This window comes from Eublepharis macularius, chromosome 8 (genome assembly GCF_028583425.1).
Source record: "Eublepharis macularius isolate TG4126 chromosome 8, MPM_Emac_v1.0, whole genome shotgun sequence".
NCBI classification, from domain to species: domain Eukaryota; kingdom Metazoa; phylum Chordata; class Lepidosauria; order Squamata; family Eublepharidae; genus Eublepharis; species Eublepharis macularius.
This window is the reverse complement of record NC_072797.1, coordinates 52,092,551-52,118,442: the sequence shown is the minus strand read 5'-3', so window position 1 is coordinate 52,118,442 and position 25,892 is coordinate 52,092,551.

Genomic DNA, 25,892 nt, shown 5'->3' with positions numbered 1-25,892 from the left:
CAGTTGCCAATTAGGGTGGAAAGAAAAAAATCCTACCTGGTCCCTGAAATGGTGACCAGCTAATCCTGCACTGAAATAAGGTGAAGTGGGTGGGCCAAGCACTAGGTGCACTGAAGAGCCAAGGGCGGAGCAACCAAATAAGATTGGCCCAGCTCCACCTGTCGCGCGTGTCCCCAAATTAAGAACATAAGAACATAAGAACATAAGCAAAGCCATGTTGGATCAGGCCAGTGGCCCATCCAGTCCAACATTCTGTCACACACAGTGGCTAGAAATCCAGTGCCATCTAAAGGACTGTCAGTGAGGCCAGGACACCAGAAGCCCTCCCACTGCCTTCCTTCCAGCACCAAGACAACAGAGCACCACCTCCCCACAAAGAGAATACCATCTATCTCCTGTGGCTAATAGCCACTGATGGACCTCTGCTCCATATATTTGTCCAGTCCCCTCTTGAAGCTGGCAATGCTTGTAGCTGCCACCACCTCCTGTGGCAACGAATTCCATGTGTTTATCACCCTTTGTGTAAAGTAGTAAAATTGTGGGGGAGAGCACCAAGGCTGCCTCCTCAACCTCCGGAGGGGCAAAACATGGCCCCCTGCTGTAGCAGCTGTTGCCATCGGCCAGGAGTGCCATATTCCTAGACAACAGAGGATGGACTTCCTGCAGACCTTCTGTTGATCTGGAAGTGGCCTTCTGGTGGCCAGGAAGTGGCCTCCTACTGACCCAGAAGTGACGATTTGCTGACCTGGATGTGACATTTTCACAAACCAAACAATCCAGTTCATGAACTGGGGCAGGTTTGTGAAAGTTTGTGCTTCATGGTTCGTAGTTCGTGAAATGCAATGAACCATGAACCGCACAGTTTGGGGTTTTTTCCCAGTTCGTGCCCATCTCTAGTTATAACCCCAAGATCTCTCTCACTCTTGGTTTCACCCAGTTCAGAACCCATCAACATATATTTCAGATTTATAGTTCTAATATGCCATGTTGTTGCCCACTCACTCAATTTAAAATAGATCCTCCTGTAGCTCTTTACAATCTACTTTGGTTTTTACCATCCTTAATAATTTAGTATACAAATTCCACAAAGTATGTGTGATTCCATTGTCCCTATCCTCCATGGGATCTATTGAGTCAAGATGGGTGGGTGGTAGCAAAATAACAAAGCAGTTTGGTAATGGTAACTCTGGGGACTGATCTCACACCCCATCCCTGAAAAATTCTTTACTTTGCATAGGCTCAAGTCCACCATTTTTGCTAATGCCAGCCACGGGAGTTTTTGTTATGTATTTGCTGCATTTACAGTGCAATCCTAAGCAGAGTTACTCTGTTTAGGATTGCACTGTCTGATGCTGCCTTTTTGTCAAGGTATTCTAGGAAGTATACAATTTAAAATATTAAAGGAAAACTTGTAAAGTAGCAGGACCTCTTTCAGGCCACTAGTGATCTCTTCTGGAGCTGGTGGCATAAGTTGCATGGGCTGGATTTCCTCTGTCTTCCCTTCCCTTCATGGAAAACTGATATTTCAGTAGTTTCTGGGCAAGTGTGGGGATGGGGTTGCCTCAGATGAAGGCTTCAGAAGCTGGTAACATACTCTCTATGACCTACTGGCTCACTGGAATGTGGCAATTAGTTCTGCTCCCTGCAAGAGTTCATCAAGTTCCACCTCCTTTCTCCATGCAGTAGCAGGAATTTTGGCTCAGAAAGTTGGCAACCCTTGCCTTCAACAGTAGCTAGTCAGATGTTCTGGATGCACTCACAAACAGAGCATGAAAGCATAGCCAAATCCTGGTGTGTTTGTGGAAGGCAGTGGGAGGGAGGATGTAATATTCAAGGATGTATTGCCATGTTAAACAACCATTGATAGACGTAAGGTCATCCAACCAACAATATGAATGCTGGAATGGGAATTTGAACCCAGGTATCCCCAATTCTAGGTCACAGCTTTCACAGTACAGCATAAAATACCCCCATCTGGGCTTCCTAAAACCAATTGTTCTGCCTCAAATAAAGAAGGAATCCAGTGACTGTTCAGTAAGAACAGAATGTGTTAACAACTATAACTAAAATGGAGAGCTTAAAAAAAGAGAGCAGACAACAGCCTGCAAGTCTCTTTTAAAGCCTTGTAATTGCTCTGTAAACCCAAATGTAAAATATTTATGATTTTTAGATATTTCCTTCCATAGTCATAATGCTGTCAACGAACTGAATAATTCAAGTCACCAAGGCCATATAATGTGGCCCAGACAATTAAAATAGTTAATATTACCAATATAAACTAAATCTACAGCACAAACGATGCACTTATCAATTGTAATACATTATGTTTTCTGTCTCATTTCAGAAGGTATTATGGTAATAATTTTGGAGTTTAGCCAAATGCTCAGTTGAGGATTTTTTTAACATCTTCTGAATAGACAAGTTTAATAGCTTTCAAATGTACAGCACACTGCTCTTATCAGTGAGCAGCAGGGAAATGATTAATTCACTTTGAGTAAACTTACACTTGGTTTTTTTTTTAGGGGAAAAGGAAGGCATCAGTGAGGGCTGAAATCTTTAATTGTATAAGAGGATAGAAAAGAGGAAGTGCTCAGATATTACAACCACAGCCTAGTTGGTCTGCAGCAGCAGATGGAGGATGTCTGGCAATTTTTTTTTCTAAATAGAAAAAAAACTGCCTCAAAATATTCAGAGTATATTTTTAGTTATTGAACTGTGTGGAAAAGTTTAATGAATTTCCTTCAAAAATTAAGAGTGAGGATTACTGGAATGATAGTACTGTATGAAATCTATATATTTATAATCCTGTCATTCTTATTTTGCTCCCCAGCTGAAGATTTTTTGCGGGAAGATAGCAGGTATTCTGTGCTATTTTATTTAAATACTTCCTGATCTTCTACAATTGTGGTACTTTTAATTTATACTGCAATGTATCAGGATAGTCTGTGCACTGCATATTTTACTCATGTCCCACCCCACCCCATTATTGCTGGAAAGAATTACTATTATCAGTCACAAAGGGATTTTTTCCTTGCAAGTGAAGCTCTCTCAAGGTACAATTCTCTGTAGACAGACGCTTTTGAGTGACAGGTTCTTATGCTCTGCTCATTTAGTGGTAGTTGAATTAGCATATCCACCTGGTTTGTAGGAAGTAACAATGGTGAATCACTGAACAGATAAGAAATAGTCTGTAAACTTGACTGCGATGAATTCTACAAGGGCTAGTGCAGAAGTTTACATTTAAGCTGGAGTAAATTTATTTTACAGGTACTTCAAAGCAACTCAGACATCAACAAATTTTCAGCTTCTCTAAAATTTAGCATGCAAGAGTAGGAAAGTGCTGTTACTCCCAGCACTGCAAGGGGGTAAGTGCAAGCAATGAGTTATCAGAGGGCAACCTAGGACACCACTAAAGGACATCTGATACTTACAATGCCAGTTATGAAAGACATTTCATTTCCTCAGGATGGGAACTATTGTTCCTTGTCTCAGTGGCCCAGGCTTACTGGCATCGAGTACATGCTTTGCAAGAAGAAGATCTCAGCTTAAGTCTCTAGAATCTCTAGTTATAGGACTTTGGCTTCTGAGAAAGATCTTTGTCTGCCTGAGGCCCAGGAAAGCCACTACTGCATAAAATGAACTAGTTCCACCAGTGGTGTGACTTGATATAAGGTCGCTCTTAAAATGCACTGCTATTTTTTGCAATTCAAGTTTCAGTACATTCATAGTTCCTTGCTTTACCTTTCGTTCCACACCCCAGAAGTCTCATTACGTCCTTTACCCAAACTAGGCCTGGTACTCCAACCTGCAGCCGTCTTGAAGTAGCAAGGGATTGATTTCACACATTAAAGAGATTTAACATGCAAATCAGTCTTGTCATATCCATCAAGTTCAAGAGAATGCAGAGTGCAGCTGATGACCAAGAGGCAGAATCATTCACCAAATACTTACAGAAGAAATACCTGCAGTTGTTTCAAATACAGAAAGCAATCTGGAGAACATAAAATATCCCAAAATAAAGCTCTAGCCCATCTGCTATGCAAGAAAATAGAGTATTTTCTGACCTCAATATGGTAATTGGATTGTGTGAGTATGAGCAGAATCCACCTACTGGGCCTTTCCAGAGGAACTGTTAATTTAAATAGGCTTCTGAAAACTGCCAGTACATTTTTGACATAGCTAATTTCTTAGGGATACTTATAATACTCTCTTCAGAATTTCCCCCCTGCTTTTGGACTTACAAATTACTTGGCCTTTTTTCTGAAATTGAGCCAATGCATTAGGAATTGTCCACTGTATTTCCAAACATTGTATTGGATCCAGACTAAAATTTCCAGTAGCATAAGAACTTTCCTGCCTCCCTCCTCTCACTGTAGCCCACTATTCTCCACAAAATGTTACTTCTGGAGGGTAGGAGATCTTATTTTACAAAAACAAAAACCGTTTCATAACCAATGAAAGCTTTGGTAATGCACTCCTCTAGGAAATCCAAAGGGGTCCAAAACTCAATGCGTTCGGCATCTTGTACTCACAAGAATAAAGGTGCCCAACAATACTTGAATGTTTCTCTCAGGTCAAGGTCTTACTGAAAAGAACTTCAAGGAAGAGTCTACCTGGATCCACAACTGATCTAAATGGCATAAACTGAACTTTAATCTTCTTTAATAATTTACTGATGCTGGAAACTATACGAATATTATAAAATGGTTTTCGACATATCCTCCTTGTAATGTTTCTATACAGTTGTAAAAACAAGAATTCTCAATCTGATAAAAAATATTTAACCCAATGCTTCATAAATGTAAGGGTGACCTTTATTCCAGAATGAATGATTTTTTTGAGATTTTGCCCTCTTCATTAGAGAACATCTTCATGAATTGAAGATGATTAAACTCACAATCAAATGAAGATACTTTACTCTGTGAAAACATTGGTTTCTTTTGATGTTCGTGGGACTCTATTGCACTGTACTTTTCTGTGCCCATTTTGCAAATAAGCTATCAAAACATTGGCAACAAACCATCACTAGACTTCAGTCCAGGTGAATTCTGCTAATCTATCAGATAGATGTCTATTAAGGCATTCATGAGCAATTTAATTTGCCACTTTGTTTAGGGGCATCCTGCTGATTTAGTTCTATGCTTCTGTGATGGAGCACAGATGGTGGCTGAGGTCAAAATGCCAGAGCCAGAGTGTGATATAATTAAAACCAGTTATCACTATTCTGTCATTACCAATATTCCCATTGCAGAATGGTTTGTGGCTGCCTGCTGACTGAGAAGCTAAATGGCACATCCAAATTACCAGGGCCCCCACCATTTAGGGTAGTGTGGAGGAAAAGAAGTTCTTATTATGGAGAACTGAATATTCTCAAAAAGGTCAGGGCTATCTATTCCTGTGAGAAAATATTACTGCTGCATCAGTTTTTTTGAACGTGTATTTTTGAGGCAAAAGGGTTGCACCACACCCCCAAATAACCCTTCCCTTTGTATTCTTTTTCTTTTCGTTCATGCCAGTTCACAGCCTTGATATATGCAACTAGGTCCCTTTTTATGGCTAATTTCTTCATCATCATTTGATACAAGTTTATCAGTGAATATGACCTCATGATCCCACATAACTAATCAGATTTGGCTACCTGTCTGGCAATGAGAAGAACTGAAACTTTCCCATTGTCTTCACTGTGAGTGAGGGATAGGGTTGCCAGCCTCCAGGTAATGGCTGGAGATCTCCCAGAATTACAACTGGTCTCCAGGCCACAGAGATCAGTTCACCTGGAGAAAATGGCTCCTTTGTGGGGTGGAGTCTATGCACTTATGCCATGCCAAAGTCCTTTCCCTCCCCAAACCCCACTTTCTCCAGGTTTCACCCCTCAGATCTCCAGGAATTTCCCAACTTGGAGATGGCAACTCTAGTGAGGGATAATGCATTGCATTGTAGAACAAGCCACATACAGCTCAGCAACACTGTAAAAACTGTAGTGCAGATGAAATGTGGATATCATCCATCTACCCTGCATAGCCTTCAATAGGATGAGCATTTGAATATACATCCTTTACACATTCTGCTACAACAGTCCTCTTCATCTGACTGTATTGCAGCAAGGGTGCATCACATCGGCTGTCTAGGCAATGGGGGACACATTCTCCCCTTCATCCAGTACCTTTAACTTGTGAATATTTCCACAACCTTTCACAAGAGGTTGTGAACAGCAGGATTTGAGTCCAGTGGCACCTTAGAAACCAACAAGATTTTCAGGGTATAAACTATTGAGAGTTAAAGCTCCCTTCTTCAGAACATGGTGTGAAAAAGAAGAGGGTGTGGAAAATCACAAATATTACAGAGCATACTTTTGTGGGGAGTTGTCATGGTAGAGCTCTCGTTTTAGCCTTGACATTGTTACAATAGGCACTGGGACTTCCATGTTCAGAAGATGTATACTTCTAAGAAAAATAAATTGGAACCAACAATAGACAATATTCTAATTTGTTTGTGAGCAGCTAAAGAAATACAGCAGGTTACAGCTGAAGACTTACTGCTGGATTGGACTGACTGTGGTCTGATTGAGCATATCAGTTCTCACATTCTTCCCAGAGAATCAATCCATATATCAGATATAAGTCTTGAGAAATAAGAATTGTTTTGAAATTCTTCTTATGCAAATTTCCTCCCAGGTCAGGCTTACCTGGGCTTTCTGTCATGGAAGTGATGAATTAGAAATCCTCCATTATTCCACTGTTTATTTCTGAAGTATGTACAGAATGTTGTACATTCCATTTTCCACAACTTCCAGTTATTTCTGTGTATTTGCATATTCTTCACCCCTTGTTAGCAATAGATAGAATACTGCAAATTTTGATGTAATTTATATGCATCAGGATTCAGCTGAATCAAGATGCAGCATTATCAAGATTATTGCTGTCTGATATCCTGCCCGTGAATAACACCACATGTGTGAAACAGTATGTAGGAAACATCAAGATTGTTTTGGGGGGGGTTGCATATCTGTGCATTAATAATGAGAGGGAAACTTCAGTGGAAGGAACTGACGCCTTTGTGAACTGGACACTTTCCAACTTCAGAATTAATTTTAGAAATTTTTCTAGTTCACTGTAATTAAGGAGAAGTATAAAGTGGCATATATGGAAATCCAGATTAATATAAGAATAGAATGGGAGAAATTCACTCATTCCTGCTCACTAATTAAATTATTTATCTGCCAGGGCTACAGTTCTTGATTAGTGGTCCCTATTGTGGTAGTCCCCAAGTCCAACCGGTGACAAAGTACTTATAGAATGTAATATAAAGTAGAATGTGGGTCATTCTAGAAAAGAAAAATATGCCATCACCATTCTTCCTCAGATGATTTCTATTCTTCCCCCTCAATACGTGGCTGCAACCATAAGTCTTACAACACAAAGCACAATAATAAAATCAGAGTGTAGTTTTTTAAAGTTAATTATTTCGTGGGTTTGTTTCTAATCTGTCTGTTTCCCCTATAATAAAAAGTACTGTATCCAATTAAAACACTAATTTTGTCATGAAAGGGCTGTTTTATCAGAGTGTGCGAGGCTGAGGAGGCAGAAATGTCAATCTCTGAGCTAAATAAAGGATATTATTAAAATATTTTTAATATAAAAAGCAACATCCATGTGTAGCAATGGCAAAGTTCCCCAGCGGATGAGATGTAAGAAGTTTTAGAAAATGTCAGGTCTTCCCAAGCATATGATGGATTTGAAGAGGAAATGTTATTGTTACTGTGTTTTAAGCACTGGAAGATTAAAAGTGGCACATGTTAGTCCATTATTTTGTCACCAATTTGAGTAAAAAGCTGTAAGATTGACAGTGAACCAGCTCAGAGAAATGAAAGCTTCAACATGCAGTTTCTTGGAACCAACCTGAAAGGTTCTAATTGCCAACAGAATAATAAGGTAGTCGTAGCCACAAAAGAATACTAGATATACAGTGCAATCTTACGCAGAGTTACTCCAGTCTAAGACCATTGATTTTAATTGGCTTAGACTGGAGTAATTGTTCTTAGGATTGCACTGATGGTATCTGTATACTGCAGACACATGTATACTTTTTGTACTTTTATATCCACATTGTGATCACCACATATTACACTCCTGTTCCTCCAACATGTTGTGTTTTTCTGAGTATTGTAACAACAGCAACATATAAGAACAGAAAGTGTTTCACAAAGGACTCTATACTTTGTTTAAATTTATTTATTTACTTATTTAATTCAATTTATATTCCACCCTCCCCGCATCAGCAGACTCAGGACGGATTACAACCGGTATAATAATTTAAAATTCAAATATTTTTAAAACCAATAAAAACATATAAATATTTTAAAAACATACAGCAGCAGACTTCTCCATTTTACTGCTACAGATTCAACAAGTAATCTTAATTTTAATTTAGAGGTGATGGGATTATAAAAATTGCATATTTGCAACTGAATATAGCAACAGATTTCTGAGCACTTACCACATATCTGCAAGAAATGCCTTGAGCACCATCTCTCATGTTTTTAAGTCTTACATTTGGTATTAATCTAAGACTTGTTGTCAACATTATTCCATGCATGTGTATTTTCACACAAACTTTCAGAGTTGCATTGCTCACCCTCCTTGACCTGGCCCAGGGGGAGAATCAATTTCATTTACTGCACAGATACAGAAACCACTGCAAAGCAGGAGGAAGAGGAAGAGGAAATCTACCACCACGGCTACTGCACAGTAGAGATGGGCATGAACCAGGAAAAAACGAACCATGTGGTTCATGGTTCATCTCATTTCATGAACCACGAACCATGAACTTTCACGAACCTGCCCCGGTTCATGAATTGGTTTGGTTTGTGAAAATGTTACTTATGGGCCAGCAAATCACCACTTCTGGGTCAGCAGAAGGTCACTTGCAGGTCAGCAGAAGGTCTGCAGGAAGTCCATCCCATTGCCTAGGAAACTGATTGATCGGCGCCAGGCTGACTGCAGTGATGAACTGAAAAACGAACCAAACGAACCAGTGGTTCACGAACCATGAACCGGCCTGGTTCATCATGCATTTTAGTTTGTATTTCGGTTCGTGCCCATCTCTACTGCACAGCACAAAACTATTCAGCAGCTGCTCAAGACAGATAGTGTGAGACAGAGATCTGAGGCTTGGCTCATGTATGATCATATCTGTCAAAAATGTTATATTTGTCTGCTGGCTGTGTTTAGCATAAAGTACCTAGCATCCCTAATAAGTGGCTACATATATGTAGTGCTATTGTTTTGTTCACTGAAATAACAGGAAAGGTTTCATCCATCCCTACACTTCCAGAGCCAGTCCTCATATTTTTGGTCTCAAACAGAAGTAGTATTCAATTATAAAAATCTAAATTTAGTTTTAACAAAAGGCTGCTCATGGATACTTGTTCCTACTTCACCCCTACCTAATGCAGAATGTCCAATGAAAAGTGCTAGGGTATTTCCGGGAAAACATCTTTTTAAAAAGATTTGCTTTTAATCCTCCATGCCTATTTCTCAACTTGTGAGTTTTCATTTTCATGCTCTTGCTATTGTTCATCTCTCTGGTACTCCTTCTGGAATTCATGCTTTATAAAATGCTACAGTGCAGGGTTGAAGGATTCTTTTTCCTCCCACTTGTATACTGCCAGGGGACTCTTTTTGAAGACCTCACTTTTACTATCAAGAGCAAAGGAGGCAGACCTGGTGGCCTTGTGGGATTTAATTAGAGTTCACCAAGTTAGACTCTCCAAGCTCTCAAAGCCCTCATTTAAATATAAGTTCACTCACATTTCAACTGTTCCTTAGGTCCTTATTAAAATTTCAAGTTATTAAAGAGAACATTCTGAGGTTTTGCACTACATATAAAATAAACCAGAGATGTACAGACAGTGAAATACCCTTTTATGCGGATATTAAAACCTTGCCAACTGCCAGTGAGATAACTAGACCACAAATTACAGCCCTGCTGAATTCAGGTGTAACCTGCAGTCACCACACAACAGTTCTGCTATAACTACACCTGAACAACCTGAACAAGAAGGGATTTTTAAAATGACATCAATTCTTCGGGCAGTTAAGAATAATAAGTATTATTGCAAGTATTTTTACAGTATGTGGTTGGTGTAACATTTCTTTTGTGAAGGTGTCAGTCAAAACCCTTGTTACACACTAATGACACATCAGACCTATTTAAAATAACATTCCTTGTCAATCAAAAGCTGTGTAACATGGTGAGATGATAAAAGAGCCCATGTACAACAAAGTTTCTGACTGACAACACAGCAATTTGACAACACATCTATTGTATAATGTGGATCTTTTCAAAAATATTTGAAATATTACGTACATCTTTCAAGAACAATGTCAATTTAAATTGCTCCCTTGCTCCCTGAATCTTATATTCTATCTCTGAAATTAGAACTCACTTCCCTCCCCAGCCTATTATTTACTAGAAGAATGGAAACATCTAGACAATATCCATAAATGGAAGGACAGTTCACGATGTATTCTAGAAATACCCAGTTTCAGTCCTCAGAGTTATCAAGGATGCTTTCAGATGAAGTTCTGAAATTACTACATGGTGATATTTTGGTGGTGTTCATATTAACATTCTGACATGTTACTGTCAAGTGGTCAAATGACAGTTCACTACTTCCATTTGCCATTCCAAAGAAATTCACAAGTGGTAATCAGAAATATCAGAATATTCTCAGTAAAGCATGTATATTTCAGAGTTCGTTTTTAAAAATTACAGTAATCTCAAAATGCAGCTCTTTTGCAACAATATATGTGTTGTACACCACATGATTCCTCATTCACTTTAGTAGTATCCTTTTGTTTAATTTTAATTTAATGTTTTTATATACTGCTTTCTCTATAGATATTTAAGGTGGCTGCCAAGTAAAAATCACATAATACAATGAAAAATAATAAAAAGCTTAACATAAAAATTTTTAAAGCATCAAATCATATCATCAAAACTGACTGATCTAAAACCAGCAGCAAATAATTAAGATCTAAAGATCTTTAGGCCATATAAATAAGGATGTACAGCAACAAGGCACCAAATGATTACCAAATGCCTGAACAAACAAAATAGCCCACCTCAGGAAAGCTAGTAAATATGACACCAGGCAGAGGGATAATTCATAGATGAGGTGGTACAAAAAAAAAAAAAGACTGGACCTGGCCACCCACCAGGCCTTTCCATGTGATGTCAGCTTCCATATTTTGAAAGGGACTTCATAGGGTTCCCAGGTGCCCATTGGTGGTGGGCAAACTCTCAATGGTTTGTCCCCGTGCCTGCCAATCACCAGTGATCAGTGGGAGGTGGCAAGCTGCCAAGTGATCGCCCACCACCGGCAGGCAGCCTGATCAAACACATAACATGTGCTCACTGAGTACCACCCTTCTCCTGTCAGTTGCCAAGTAGACCTGGCAGCCCTACATCTTCATGGGGGGGGGCGGGTATAGATAACCCTATAAGAAGTTTAAGATCAAAATTAATGATTTGATATACTTACAATGGATTGGATTCAGTGACTCCCTTCTACTAAGTTAAACATTTGTCTCTGACACGGGAGGCTTTCCTCAGTCAGACAAAGACAACCCGCAGCAGAAGGGGGTTATCTTATGCAATCCATTACATTTTCTGCAATTTCATTTTGGAAGGGCCAGAATGCTTAGTAGATGCCATGATTGCTGTCTTGGTTTTTCACTGAAATGCAATTGTTGTGGGTGCCAATTTCATCTGAGTAGTGGGAGTACACATTTCCTTCCTGCAGATCAAACACCAGGCAACTGCAGGGTTACGGGATGAATTGATAAAAAAAACTGTGTAGAATGCTAAACATCCTCTAGCCCAGCCCTTTAGTTCCAGTCAATCAAGTAAGCAGCACCAAAATTTGAGGAGAGTCAATCACAGATCTCTTTTGTAACATGACTACAGACATTTGTCAATTTGTCTACAACGATGAGCAGGTCTATTAAGTGGACACTGCTGCTACATTATCACAGAACTCAGGTCTCCTAACAGGAAACACTGCATTACATTAAGAATTTGCTTTACCTGCATGTACAAAGACTTAAATGAGAAATCCCTGTAAATTCTTGTATGGTTTATGATCATTCTAAACGTACCTGCATAGAAAACTGACTTACAGTACAATCTAAAGCAGTGTTACACCCTTCCAAACCCACTGACTTCAACAGACTTTGAAGGGTGTAACTCTGTTTAGAACTGCACTGCTAATCTTGTTTGGGTGCATCTTAATTTCAACATTGGGAGGCATGCTTAATAAGAGCAACTTAAAATGGCTGTATTACAGAAATGTCTCTCTTCATACTAAGATTTCATTGTAATGATAAAAGCAAGTGAAAATTGCAGAGATTCCTCACTAAGGTTTCATTGTTAATTGTTTCAAGATTGAATCTAGACAGGCAGTGCGATCCTAAGCCTCACCTCCTCACCATCATATGGGCACCCACAAAATTCTGGCACTCGTCGTTCCCTCCCAAAGGACTTTTGCAAGTATGCAATGCTGGGAAGGCAAGCTCAGCCAGGAGCAACCAAGAGAGAACACTCCCTAGTTGTCCTGGCAACACTGGCAGAATCCACCAATTGCAGGTAGCTGCTACCGACGTCGCTCTCCAGGTACTATGAAAGAATTGTAAAAGACACTGTGCGATACTGACACGCCCCTGAGGAAGTCCGTGGGGACGAAAATCTGCGTGAGAAAGAGCCGGCCCCGATTTTGGGCGTCTGGATTCAATCACCATCAATCCACTGGTCACATTGCAAATGAAAGAAGAAAGAAATAAAAGTTTATCTCTCAGGGCTTTTTGCTGAATTGACTTACCTTGTACCTTGGATATATTTCAAGGCTATTTGCTGAACTGACTTACCTTGTACCTTGGAGTCTTTACCTGTGGAGTTTATTACACAATATGTATTGACTATGAATTGTTGTTGCATATGAGAAATTGAGCACTTGCCACTTTAAATTGTTCTAGTAAATTTTGGATACACTTTAGACTTGGCGGGTGGGGAGGGGTTTCCCTCTCTTGTTTCTGTGCAATTTAGCTGGGTCTTGCCTTTTGTTATGTAGACAGGCAGATATACCATCATTGGGGCTTGTTGGCTTCCTAATCATTTTCGGGTCCTCCACATAGGATTATACTGTAAATTTTCTATCAGTAGACTGGCACAGTCCTGCACTCCCCCACCATGTCTGCCAGCTGATCTCCACTAAATGTTGCTCCTGGGGACCCTGAGGAATGATGTGCAGAGGGGCTACAGCAGGAAGTGGGATTCAGTAGACATTGGTGTAGAGTTGTTAAGGGTTGTTAAAAGAAATCCCCTTAATTCCTCTTTACCTTGTTTCTCCCTAAAACCCAAAAATCCTTTTCTTTTCCTGTTTTAGGAATTTGGAGTCAATTTCTAATCCCTTTTTGATCCTTAATTCCTTTTTGATCAAAGAAATTTTTGAAGAGACTGGGAGCAGGAAGAGTCATTCTGCAAATTTTCAGAATTTCACTCTGTAGATGGTCAGAAGCATGAAATGTTTTTCCAAAGCAGCACCCTGAGGTGTATAACATAAAATAACTGCAAGGGCTGAAGTTACCAAAGGGCACCTTGATTTCTCTTTGAAACAAAAGTGAAATCCTGTCCTCAAAAGAGAACAAAGAGAATAAGAAGAATCAATGATTGTATCAAAAAAAGGGAATTTTAGAAGAAGAAAAAAGTTCCCCACTCATAAAACCCTATTTCAGTATCAATCCAATCTTCCATTAATGGTGAACATTTTTAACCATAAGAATTTATTTTTCCCCTCTTATCAAACAAATTTTAAATTCTAAGTAGAAAGATTAAGCACAATCGACTAGAAGACAAGAAAGGGGGAAGTTAATATTAAGAAGGCATTTTACATTAGGATGAACTAGCTTACCTTCTGAATGCTATGTAAAAATTAGCTGCCATTCAATTCAGATTTAATAAAGTAAGGTGTCAAATGAGACACTGCTTTGTTTGGATATTTAAGAACTAGTTAGTTCATCTGAGAATTATCAGTAGTGACATGGGGAGCAGAGCCTGGCTCTATTAATAATGCTGCCAAGAACAATGTATAGATACACAAATAAAAGGGCAGCAATAGATCCCAGAAGGAAAACATATTTTAGAGTAAGGGTTTCTGAGCTGAGCTGTATACTTGATATAGGAAAGTCTGCTGACAAAGACAATTACATTTCTAACCAATTTGATGTGTTCTTTAAAAAAATCCTGGCTCTTAATTCCAGATGATCTAACAACACATTATTGTTTACTTTCTCAGAAGTGCCTTGAAGATGTAACCTAAAGAGCAACAATATTTCTTTTTTATTGGAAGACATTCAAAGATCACTAAAGAGACACGTGCAGTCTGAGATCTAAGACAACTCAATAGCAACTTGAACTCATTCTAAACATCCATTGTTAATTAAACTAATTTTACAGCTGTCATGGTCCCCATACCTTTTCTTCCTCGCCTTTACTTTGCAATGAAACCTAGTTGAGAAAATAGCAAATTACATTCAAGGGATATATGGAATCATGTTGTAGGATTAATTTGGACTTGGGGGGAAAGACTTCTGTAGGAGAGAATGAGCCTCCCCCATCCACTTCTGCTTTCCAAATTATTTGGGAATGTGGCCGTGAGTCTGCAGTTGCCTCCCAGTCCAGTGTAGCGTCCTCTACCAAAGACTTTCCTAAATCCTACCAAGCTTTCCTAAATCTAGGCTGATATGGAGGAGTGGGATGAAAGCTCCACCTCCTTCAGGATCTTATCCAATATCCATCCTTGAAATGTTTCCTTTCCCCTCCAACTGTCCTGCCTCACAGTGTGAGAACTGCAACTGTTAAGCTCGAGACCCATGGAAGTACAACAGGCTGACACAGTGTAAACACTTTCCTATGAAGGCTGGGACACATGCACACAGTTGCATCTTTGCAAAGGACAACATTGTCAGTGCTCCATTCACACTTTAATCTGGAGTAAGGTTGTATATGGACCAAGTCTTGATTATTTTACTCTAACAGTGATGAAATTGAGCAGAGAGACCTTTCTGCAGTGAGGCAGTAGTGAATGACCATGGCCAAGGTTCTCTTAGCGCCATGTCCCCTTGAGGTTTGTCTAGTACTGAGCATTTTTTATCTCTCTTGATGCACCAGGTGAAGACTTTAGTTTAAGTTGTAGTTGTTGTTTTTCCTAATTGTGACTTTGCTGAGCTGCACTCTGGTTCTCTTATGCCTTTTTTTTTTTAAAGCCAAATTGTAATGCATCATTCCTTTCAATCTTAGGCTCCTTTAGTTTTTATTTCCTGTTGACTGTCAATGAACTTACCCCGGTTGCTTGGTTGCTGTGAATTCTTGGGGAAATAACTCCTGCACTAATGAGGCCATATACATAACATCTGGCAATGAGGATCCTCTTCATATGTTTTGTTTTTAAGATTTTAATTGCTCTCTGATATTTTATCTGCTATTGTTTTTATTTATTTACATAGTTAATTATCTGATATTTTAATGTGTGGGAACATTAAAAAGTGCAGGGTAAAGCAGATATTACCATCACAAACACAAAGCTTTTAAAGGAAGTCAAGTCACATGTTCAGTGCCAGATCATCAAATATGTACAATCATCAGCTACAGAGGAATTCTATATAGGCATGTGTGAATCAGCTCAAAATGTATGGAAATCAGATGTAGAGAAATAAAAATCAAGTCTATGGTATCTGATCCTAAGGCTGCAGTCCTGTTAACAGGCCCTCAGGAGAACTTGCTTCTTTGTGTATGAAATTTTATTTCATACCAGTAACTAGGGCTGAATCCACATTACCTCCGCGCGTCCCGGTGTTGCACTAAATGTTCGCTAAACACCCGGAAGTATAGCGTCTTTCAAGCGCGATTTCTGGAGGTAATGTGGATTCAGCCTAGGTCCTCCTGAATCATTGCTTGTTTAAAAGTGTAATTGTTTTGTTTACATTTATAAACTATTTTAAGGCTTAAACTCAGGAAAGCGAATGAATATTTGTGGAAAAGATCAGGTAAAATATGAATATACATCTAAAGTAATTCCATATTCATCCTGCTCGCCTGTGATTAAATACTCTGGAGAAGTGGGCAGCTGTGAATAGGATGCAATTCAACAAAGACAAGTGCACAGTATTACATCTGGGCCACAAAAATGGGAAGCACAAATACTGGATGGGGGATACACTTCTGGGCCGTAGTATAGGTGAAAGGGATCTTGGGGTAAGAGTGGACTGTAAACTAAATATGAGCAGTCAGTGTGATGTGGTGGCAAAAAAGGCTAATTCAATCTTGGGTTGTATCAAAGGGGCCATAGCGTCGAAATCGCAGGAGGTCATAGCCCCTCTCTATACTGCCTTGGTCAGGCCACACCTGGAGTATTGTGTATAGTTCTGGAGGCCTCACTTCAAAAAGGATGTGGCCAAAATCGAGAGGGTGAAGAGGAGAGTGACGAGAATGATCAGGGGTCTGGAGACTGAGCCCTACGAGGTAAGGCTGAGGGCCTTGGGAATGTTCAGTTTGGAGAAGAGGATGTTGAGGGGGGACATGATTGCTCTCTCTAAATATTTGAAAGGCTGTCATTTGGAGGAGGGCAAGGAGCTGTTCCAGTTGGCAGCAGAGGGTAGGACCCGAAGCAATGGGCTTAAATTACATGCACAAAGGTACCGGCTGGATATTAGGAAAAACTTTTTCACGGTCAGAGTAGTTCAAAAGTGGAATCAGCTGCCTAGGGAGGTGGTGAGCTCCCCCTCACTGGCAGTTTTCAAGAAGAGGCTGGATGAATACTTGTCAGAGATGCTTTAGGCTGATCCTGCACTGGGCAGGGGGTTGGACTAGATGGTCTGTATAGCCCCTTCCAACTCTATGATTCTATGACTTGACCTTAGATCAACTTCCTGTAGAATAGTTTTAAGCAGCTGTTATTTAAATTTTTATGCTATGGCAATGTTTGCTGAGGGAAAGCATAGAAAAGAATGACATTCTCTTGAAAAGATACACATTCTCTGGCAGTTGTTAAGAATGTGGCACAATCACATCCCAAGTAACCAAACACCTAACTAGTCCCATAGGTTCACAGTGGAGTAATACTCTTGAACAAGAAGTACTGATAAAATCCTCCCTACTTTTCTAAGCAACAAGAGTTTTGGTGCAGTGCTTCAAGGTTTAGTTTCCTTTGGATGAGAAAGAGCCCTTGAATCATAGCATGCCTCTGTATTATCTGTTTATTTATAAACATACACACATAGCATGGTAGAAGCGGTGATGTGAGACTACCTACCTGCATAAATTCTCAAAAGAGTTTTATCAAGTGTTTCAAATTGTATTGCAAATCTTTTGTGCATGTGGTTTCTTGCAGCTGTCCTCCAGCAGCCACCCAACTCACCTGCCAAAAAAATTAACTTGAGATCCATTGGAGTGGAGTGGAAAGAATACTGGACTAGGATCTGGGAGATGCAGGTTCAAATCCATACTCATAATGAAACTCATTGAAAAAACCTGGGCCAGTCTCTCTTTCTCTCTAACCCAGAGGCCGCCAGCCTTTTGAGCTTGTGGACACATTTGGAGCTCTGACATAGTGAGGTGGGGGCAGCCACAAAATGGCTGACACTAAATGGCTGCCACAGGAGACAGAGCCAGCCACAAAATGGCTTGTACAGCTTACCTTCAGTCACACAGTGAAGATTCTTGCGCTGTGAAGTCAATTAGATAGTCATACTTAAGAAAAATCCAATAGTTAATTAGAGGTCATTCTTAACAAAAGTCCCACCTTGCCACACTTACTTTCTAAAAAGACTTGGGCACCAGAAAAGGTGTGGGAGGGCACAATAGTGCCCATGGGCACTATGTTGGGAACCCCTGCTCTAACCTGCCTCTCATAGTTATTGTGAGGGAATTACCAAGTATGCTGCGTCAACCTCCTTGGATGAAGAGTAAGCGGGAAAAACATGCTTTCCTTGGTTGGGGAAATGATGGGAAGGAAGCTATGTAGATAGGGTCTGTAGCATTCTGCCCTTGCCCATTTTACCTATTTGACTCCAAAATTTGCTTGCACATCCTTGCACTGCCACTGGGATCTGTAGTTTAGTCCAGCTAATGCTGAGCATGCACTAGAATGAGAAATGCCACCAACTGCACAGGCACAGAAACAGCATCGACATGCAAAATATAGTTGATTTGCAACAGTACATGAGCTGCCTATGAAAACACTTGGGATATATACAGGGCTTTTTGTGTGTCAGTACAAGCTGCTACAATGTACCATTACCTCTTTTGGCCAGTTGGGCTTGGGACATCTGTTCTAGGGCTAGGCCAAGCCAATTGAGGAACCACAACCTGGTGCTGAAGCTATGCCCACTGATGATGTCAATGGGTACAACAGTGTACATCTGCTACACTGCCACCTTGTTCTGGCCTACCTGCCTCCTTCTTTGGCAGCCTGATGGCTCTGCATTCACTGGCCTGCTCGCCCTACATTTGCCAGTCTGGTATCTTCCTTTGCTAATCTGCCAGCCTGCCTGTCCTGCTTCTTCATCCCTCTGTCCCCACTCCCCACGATTGGGGAACTGCCACCCAAATGTTGCCAATCACAGGAAGAGAGTATACACATGGAACCACAGAATCATAGAGTTGGAAGGAAACTCAAGAGTCTTCTAGGCCAACCCCTTTCACAATGTAGTAAATTAACAACTACCTCCCTCCACACACACACACAGTGACCCCTGTTCCATGCCCATAAGATAGCAAAACACCTCCAGGATCCCTCGCCAAACTGGCCTGGGGAAAATTGCTTCCTGACCTCAAAGTAGTGATCAGCATTAGCCTGGGTGTGTAAGAAGGGTCCATGGGAACTAAGCACTGATGTAACCCTTCCTGCTCTCCCTCTCATGATCTGCCTAGGCCCACAGAATCAGCATTGCTGTCAGATGACCATCTAGCCTCTGCTTAAAAATCTCCAAAGGAGAGCCCACCACCTCCCAAGAAAGCCTGTTCTACTGAGGGACTGCTCTGTCAAGAAGTTCTTCCTAATGTTTAGCCAAACATTCTTTTGATTTAATTTCAACCCGTTGGTTCTGGTCCAACTTTCTGGGGCAAGAAAAATGATTCCTTCCCATCCTCTGGACATGTTCCAGTTTGTCTATATCCTTCTTAAATTGTGGTGCCCAAAACTGACCACAATACTCTAGAATGAGGTCTAACCAGAGCAGAGTAGAGTGATACCATCACTTCACTTGATCTGGACACTACATTTCTGCTGATACAGCCCCAAATCACATTTGCCTTTTTAGTTACATCACAGTGTTGACTCATGTTCAGTGTATGGTCTGCTAAGACCCCTGGATCCTTTTTGCACATACTACTGCCAAGACAAGTCTCCCCCATCCTATAATTATGCATTTAATTTTTCCTACCTAAATGCAAAACTTTACATTTATCTCTGTTGAAATTTATATTATTTGTTTTAGTCCAGCTTTCCATCCTGTAGAGATCATCCTGAATCTGGATTCTGTCCTCTACCATATTTTCTACCCCAATTTAGTTTCATCTGCAAATTTAATAAGCATTCCCTCTATCCCTTCATCCAAATCATTTATAAAAATTGTTGAACAGAACAGATCCCAAGACCAATCCCTGAGGCACTCCACTTGTCACTCTGTTTCTATGTGTAGGTGCCATGCTCACAAGCCAATCACCATGTGGAAGCAGGCCCATCACATTCGTGCCTGCTCTCCCTCTCTATGCAGGCAGTCAACATGCAGAGGGGTCATCTGTACATAACTCATGAAGTAAGCCATCTGGATTAAAGGAAGCACTACACAACCAAGGCTCACAATGGCAAAATGTAACATATGTACCAGACTGCAATTTCAGGGTTTTTTTTAACCATTCTATCAACAGTCCAGAAGCCTTGTTTCTCAATTTGCTGTCTGTCACAATACTAGAAGCTTTCAGTTTACCCTGACATAAAGCACAATACAGCACCAGTTCTTAGCTTGTTTTCAAGACAATCGTTTCTTCTCTCTTACCAACATATCTTCCTATTCCTTTTTATGTTATTTCCTGAATACCATGGATGGCCAAAAAGACAAAGCAGTGGGTTCTAGATGAAATCAAGCCTGAATTCTCCCTAGAAACTAAAATGATAAAACTGAGGCTATCATACTTTGGTCACATCATGAGAAGACAAGACTCACTGGAAAAGTAAATAATACTAGGAAAAGTAGAAGGCAATAAGAAAAGAGGAAGACCTAAAACAAGATGACTGGACTCAATAAACGAGGCCACATCTGCCAGTTTGCAAGATCTGAGCAAATCTGTTAATGATAGGACATTCTGGAGGTCTTTCATTCATAGGTACCTCATTGGTCAGAGGTGACTTGACAGCATATAACACACACACACACACCAACTGCTTTGCATGTCTAGCATGTTATGTTAAATGTCTTAGAAGTAGAGATGTCATGAACTGCAAGACAAATTAAAGTTCGTCACAAACTGGGCAGGTTCGTGCTTCACGAACCAGCGGTTCATGGAAACCCGTTTTCCACAAGCTTCCACGACCTGGTCTGCCAGTTCATTTGGTTCGTGTAAAAGCCCAGTACCCCTTTCCGTGCCATGCTAAGTGGCACGGAAAGGGGCATTTAAACCCACTGATCAGCTGCTTGTGAAGGAGATCCCCAACAAGCAGCTGATCCAAGCCTGCGGGGGTGAATGCCCCTTTCCATTCCACTGCAAAGCAACACAGAAAGGGTCATTTAAACCCCCAGATCAGCTGCTTGTGGGGGATCTCCCCCACAAGCAGCTGATCCAAGCTGGTGGGGTGGTGAAATGCCCCTTTCCCTGATGCTGGGAAACAGCACAGAAAGGGGTATTTAAACCCTCGGATCAGCTGCTTGTCAGGGATCTCCCCAGCAAGCAGCTGATCCAAGCTGGTGGGGGGAATACCCCTTTCCCTGCCGCTGCAAAGCAGCACAGAAAGAGGCATTTAAACCCCCAGATCAGCTGCTTGGCGGGGATCTTCCTGCCAAGCATCTAATCCAAGCTGGTGTGGGGGGGTGAAATGTCCCTTTCCATGCCGCTTTGCAGCATCACGGAAAGGGGTATTTAAAACCCAGAAACCATGAACTATTAACCAGTTCTCAAACTGGGGCAAGTTCGAGAAAGTTCATGGTTCATGAAACTGGACGAACCATGAACCACACGGTTCGTTTTGTTCCTGGTTCATGTCCACCTCTACTTAGAAGAGTTTCACAGCCTAGTTAAATGTTAACTGATGTTTAACACACCTAAATAAACTATCAGCCTGATTCTGTGCATGTTTACTCTAAAGAGTCCCATTTAATTCAACTGGACTTACACTCTGGACTCTGTTTACTGTTTATAAAAATGTGGCATTAGTAAGATAAAGAAGGGGCCTGTACGTTTTTGCTCCAATCCAACAAGGGCCCACCAGGATCTTGTATCATTTAAGTGGGGCTCTAAGACAGAGATGTTCCACCGGGCATATAGCGGAGGCTAATTTTAGTTCATCATTGCCGAGCCTTCCACAGATTTACCTCTAAAAGGGGTTATGGAGAATCCACTGCTAGCTGCCCTGAAAAGGGGTACAGTATTCTATCTGTCCACTACTACCTCCCCTTTTTGTATGCTGACAGTCAGGAGTGCAGGACTGCCCCATCTTGTAACGGTTTTATTGATTGCTGTTTTTATGCTGTGATTATTGTTTTTATGTTGTATTTTAATCAATGTTGTACCTCACCCTGAGCCTGCTTGCGGGGAGGGTGGGTTAAAAATATAATAAATAATAAATAAATAAAATAAATAAGTGAGATATATCTGCAGGTTCCTTGCTGGATTGAGAACTGAATGTTGAGACTGGATGCACAATTCTATATGCTTTGCAATGCAAGTCAAAACGAGCATCCTCAACTACTCTTCTGGGATAAAACTGCATTGCTGTGTGGCTATATCATGACAGGCGCATTTCACTGTGACATATACATGTACAAACACTGTCATTATATCAATTTTATTAGGCATAAAATGCTGGCAAGTAACCTCCCAGAAAGTGATCTCTGCAGACATCCCTACAAAAGAGATGAATCCACTAATGGGACCATTTCAAAAGATGGCAAAAGGTACTCTTGCAGGAAATGTTGAGCCTTCTCTGTACTTGTACTTGTACATCAGGTTCAGATATAAAAAGGGATGATGATGAATCAATTAAACTCCTGACTACACAACAGAGTTCTTCTATTATTAACGGAGTCTTCCGTGTTCAGAAACTTAAGGCTTCATCAGTAAGACAAAAAAAAATCAAAAACCAAGACCATTCTTCCAGATACCGCTGCACCAGAGTCTCATATCATTATACACTTGCAGCCTATATCCATGCCAGCCTCCCAGGAAGACCAAGGCCATTATCTCATTCCTCAGGGTGTCCAAATTGTCAATTATCTTGTATTTCCTCTAAATTAGCCCTGTGTTGAGAAGTGTCACAAAGGAGGATATATAAGGGGCAAAGAAAGAGCAAAACCAGTGGCAATGCCAAATGGATTAAGGAGAATAAATTGCTAATTTATTTAGCAGTCTGGATCTTGCATGTGAAGATATTTTTGACATACTCTGTAGAACGACTCTGGAGAGATGTGATCAAAATGCAGATCCAAAACTTTTGTCTTGACTGAAGGTTTCATTCTTCCACTTGGTTTCACTACTTCAGCCTACTTCTTGCTGGGAAGATAAACCTATGACTAGGATATAGCAACACAGAGTGGAAGGGGAGGCCTGTATGAGTGAACATTCCTATATATAAAAAAAAATCCCATCACATCTAAAACTATGATATGTGAGAATATTAGGCATGAACATCTGACAACTATGTTCAGCTAATTCTTGGTTGGGCATTTGACCATGTAAACCCCACACTTTCAATATAAAGTAGTACAGCACAGAAACAAGTTTGTCACCTCAATAACTCAGTCTGGTCTTTTGCTTAGTAACCATAAGCATGACTAACAAATCACTTATTATCACCTCACAGAATGACACACAGCTTGAAATATATTTCATTTGAAGTCATATCAGATCTTTTGAAAGTTATGCTTACAGTCCTGGATTTGCCAATGAGTTTCACACTAGCATGTTCATCTGCTGATGCTGCTATTATCAAACAAAGCTAATTCAAAGCTATAATCTTATGTACAGAGAATTAAGATGATCTGATTAGGTCATGAAATACCTAAAGCTTTTGGGTGATCCAGCTTTTGGCTGAGCATTAAAACTGGAATATTTCTGAATAATTGAACATTACTGAACAAAAAAAAAGCTAAATAAAAGCTAAATGGGTTGGATCCAGCCAGCTTTTCCATTAGTCTTCTCCAATTCTCCTCCTTTCCACATCCTTCATGTCACCTGGCCTTTGTCCATGCTGCCCCCATGATTCCCAGCATAGCCATTTCAGGTGATCAAACAGCTGCTGTAGCATAGTGGGTAAGTGGCTGTGTTGCAAGTCAGCACTCTGTTAGTTCAACTTCCACTACTACCATGAATTCTGCAGGTGGCCTTGGATAAGCCACTTAGGATTGCCAGGTCCCCATAGCCTCCCGACGGAAGGTGGGGGACCTCAAACTCACTTTCCTGTGCCCCCTTGTATGCGCACAAAGCATGTGCACGTTCCTCCCCTGCATGATGACGTCACTTCCAGGAAGTGACATCATTGTGCAGGGCAGGAACTGCCCCTAGGAGTGCTCCCATGCTCTGCAGGGGGCCAAATTGGGCCCAATTTGGCCTGAATTCGGACCAGTTCAGGCCATTGCAGAGAGCAGTAGCACTGCTGTGCTCTGCAGCAGCCCAATTCAGGTCCAATTTGTCCCAAATCTGGCCCAAATTGGGCCAGATCAGGCCACTGCAGAGCGCCAGAGCACTGCTGCGCTCAGCAGAGGCCTGATTCGGCTCGAATCTGTGCCACACCACCTGGGAGCCAAGTAAGCAGAGGCAGGGGGTGGATAGTGGGAATGGGGGATCCCCCGCCCCTGGTAGGGGACTGGCAACCCTGAAGCCACTCCCCTTAGCCTAGTTCCTCATCTGTATTGTAGGGATAATAAAAACACTGACTGTGTTCGCTGCTCTGAGTGGCACATCTCAATTCATATATTGCATTGAAACTCAATCCTTATCCATAAAAAATAGCTTTCAAACTATTATCACATGCTAGGGGAAATAGGGTGTTTTAAAACAAATAAAATTGAGATTTTTTATGCTCTAGGAATTTGATGTATGAATGAGATGGAAATTTAACATTAGGAACTATTAGTGCAAAAGTGAGGAACCTTATGAAAGGGAGAAACCTCTGCAGTAAAATAGCCAACATCCATGCCCCATTCAATCTCAGTTCATATATTTGATATTAAGAGAAAACTGATGGTCCAACAACCATGTAACCATCTCCCCAAATATATATTGGGCTGGATCCAATGACTTCTTTCCATTAAGGAAGGAGTTTTGCTGTGGAGGAAGTGCAAGTTTTCCACCATCAGACTAAGGCTCCTCACTTAGCAGAAAGGAGTTGTAGGATGCAAGGCACTGAAAACTAAAGAAAAATGACAAAAAGGTACAAAAGACATACAGCATAATCCTAAACAGTTACTCCTGTCTAAGTCAATTTAAACCAATGGGCTTAGATTGGAGTAACTCTTCTTAGGATTGCACTGATAAAGTGCTATTAGGGTTGATATAGGGGGTGAAATGTCTTTTTCCAAAATATTCTTTTTTAGTTGTAGCAGTTGGTCCCTCTTACTCTCTTTTTCTCTTTCAAGAGAGGAATTCTCTTTGATTTCTCATTAATTTATACTTAATTGGATTGACTGCCACTTCTGCCACAGAAGTTTCCTGGATGACCTTGGACCAGTCATACCAGCTCAGCCTGAAGAACCACACAGGGCTGTTATGAGGATAAAACAAAGGAAAAGAGATTGATATAAGCTACTATGGGGAACGGCAGCAGTGCGGAGGGCAGAAAATATCTCATCCTTTATATAAGCAGGTGTGTGTGTGTGTGTGTGTGTGTGTGTGTGTGTGTGTGTGTGTGTGTGTGTGTGTGTGTGTGTGTGTGTGTGTGTGTGTGTGTGTGTGAAGAACTTCCCTGAGCTATCAGATACAGTGTGGCATAGTGGTTAGAATACATGACTTCTTTGAGATCTAATCATGAAAGAGGAACTCTATATTCATAGCCATGTCAAAAGAACAGACACTCATTTTACATTCCTCAAAACCTTAATTTCACCCTTCTCTATTCTTAGTTATTTATATAATATTCTGATGATGACCTTCCAAATGTTTCCTTAATTTCTGTTCCTTGCTATACTGCAGGAGTTTTATGAGGATGAACAAAGAATTAGTAGCCCATTTCCATTAGTAGTAAATTTCCTTTTTGCCCTTGTAGGAGGACCTTTACTTCATTGTCTGTACTTCTGTGAATCTGATGCATTCATAGAGGTGGGGGAATCTGGACAATTAACATCCATGCTGCTGGTTTCACGGATCATCCACTGCCTAAGAGTCAAATGCTGAGTCCATTCATGCAAAGGAGCTAGAAGGCTAAACATCAAAAAATTATTTTCCACTTTACTACAGTGAAGATTAATGTCATGCCAATCAAACTAGAGAAATTCCACCATCATCTTGTCTATCCCGCAAACAGTACTCCACAGAATGGTGAACTATTGGCCTGCCTCCCCCACTCCAGGATACCTTCTGTGCCAGCCAGGAGAGCAGGAGGGGATCTCTTATCTTGGTGGGGGATC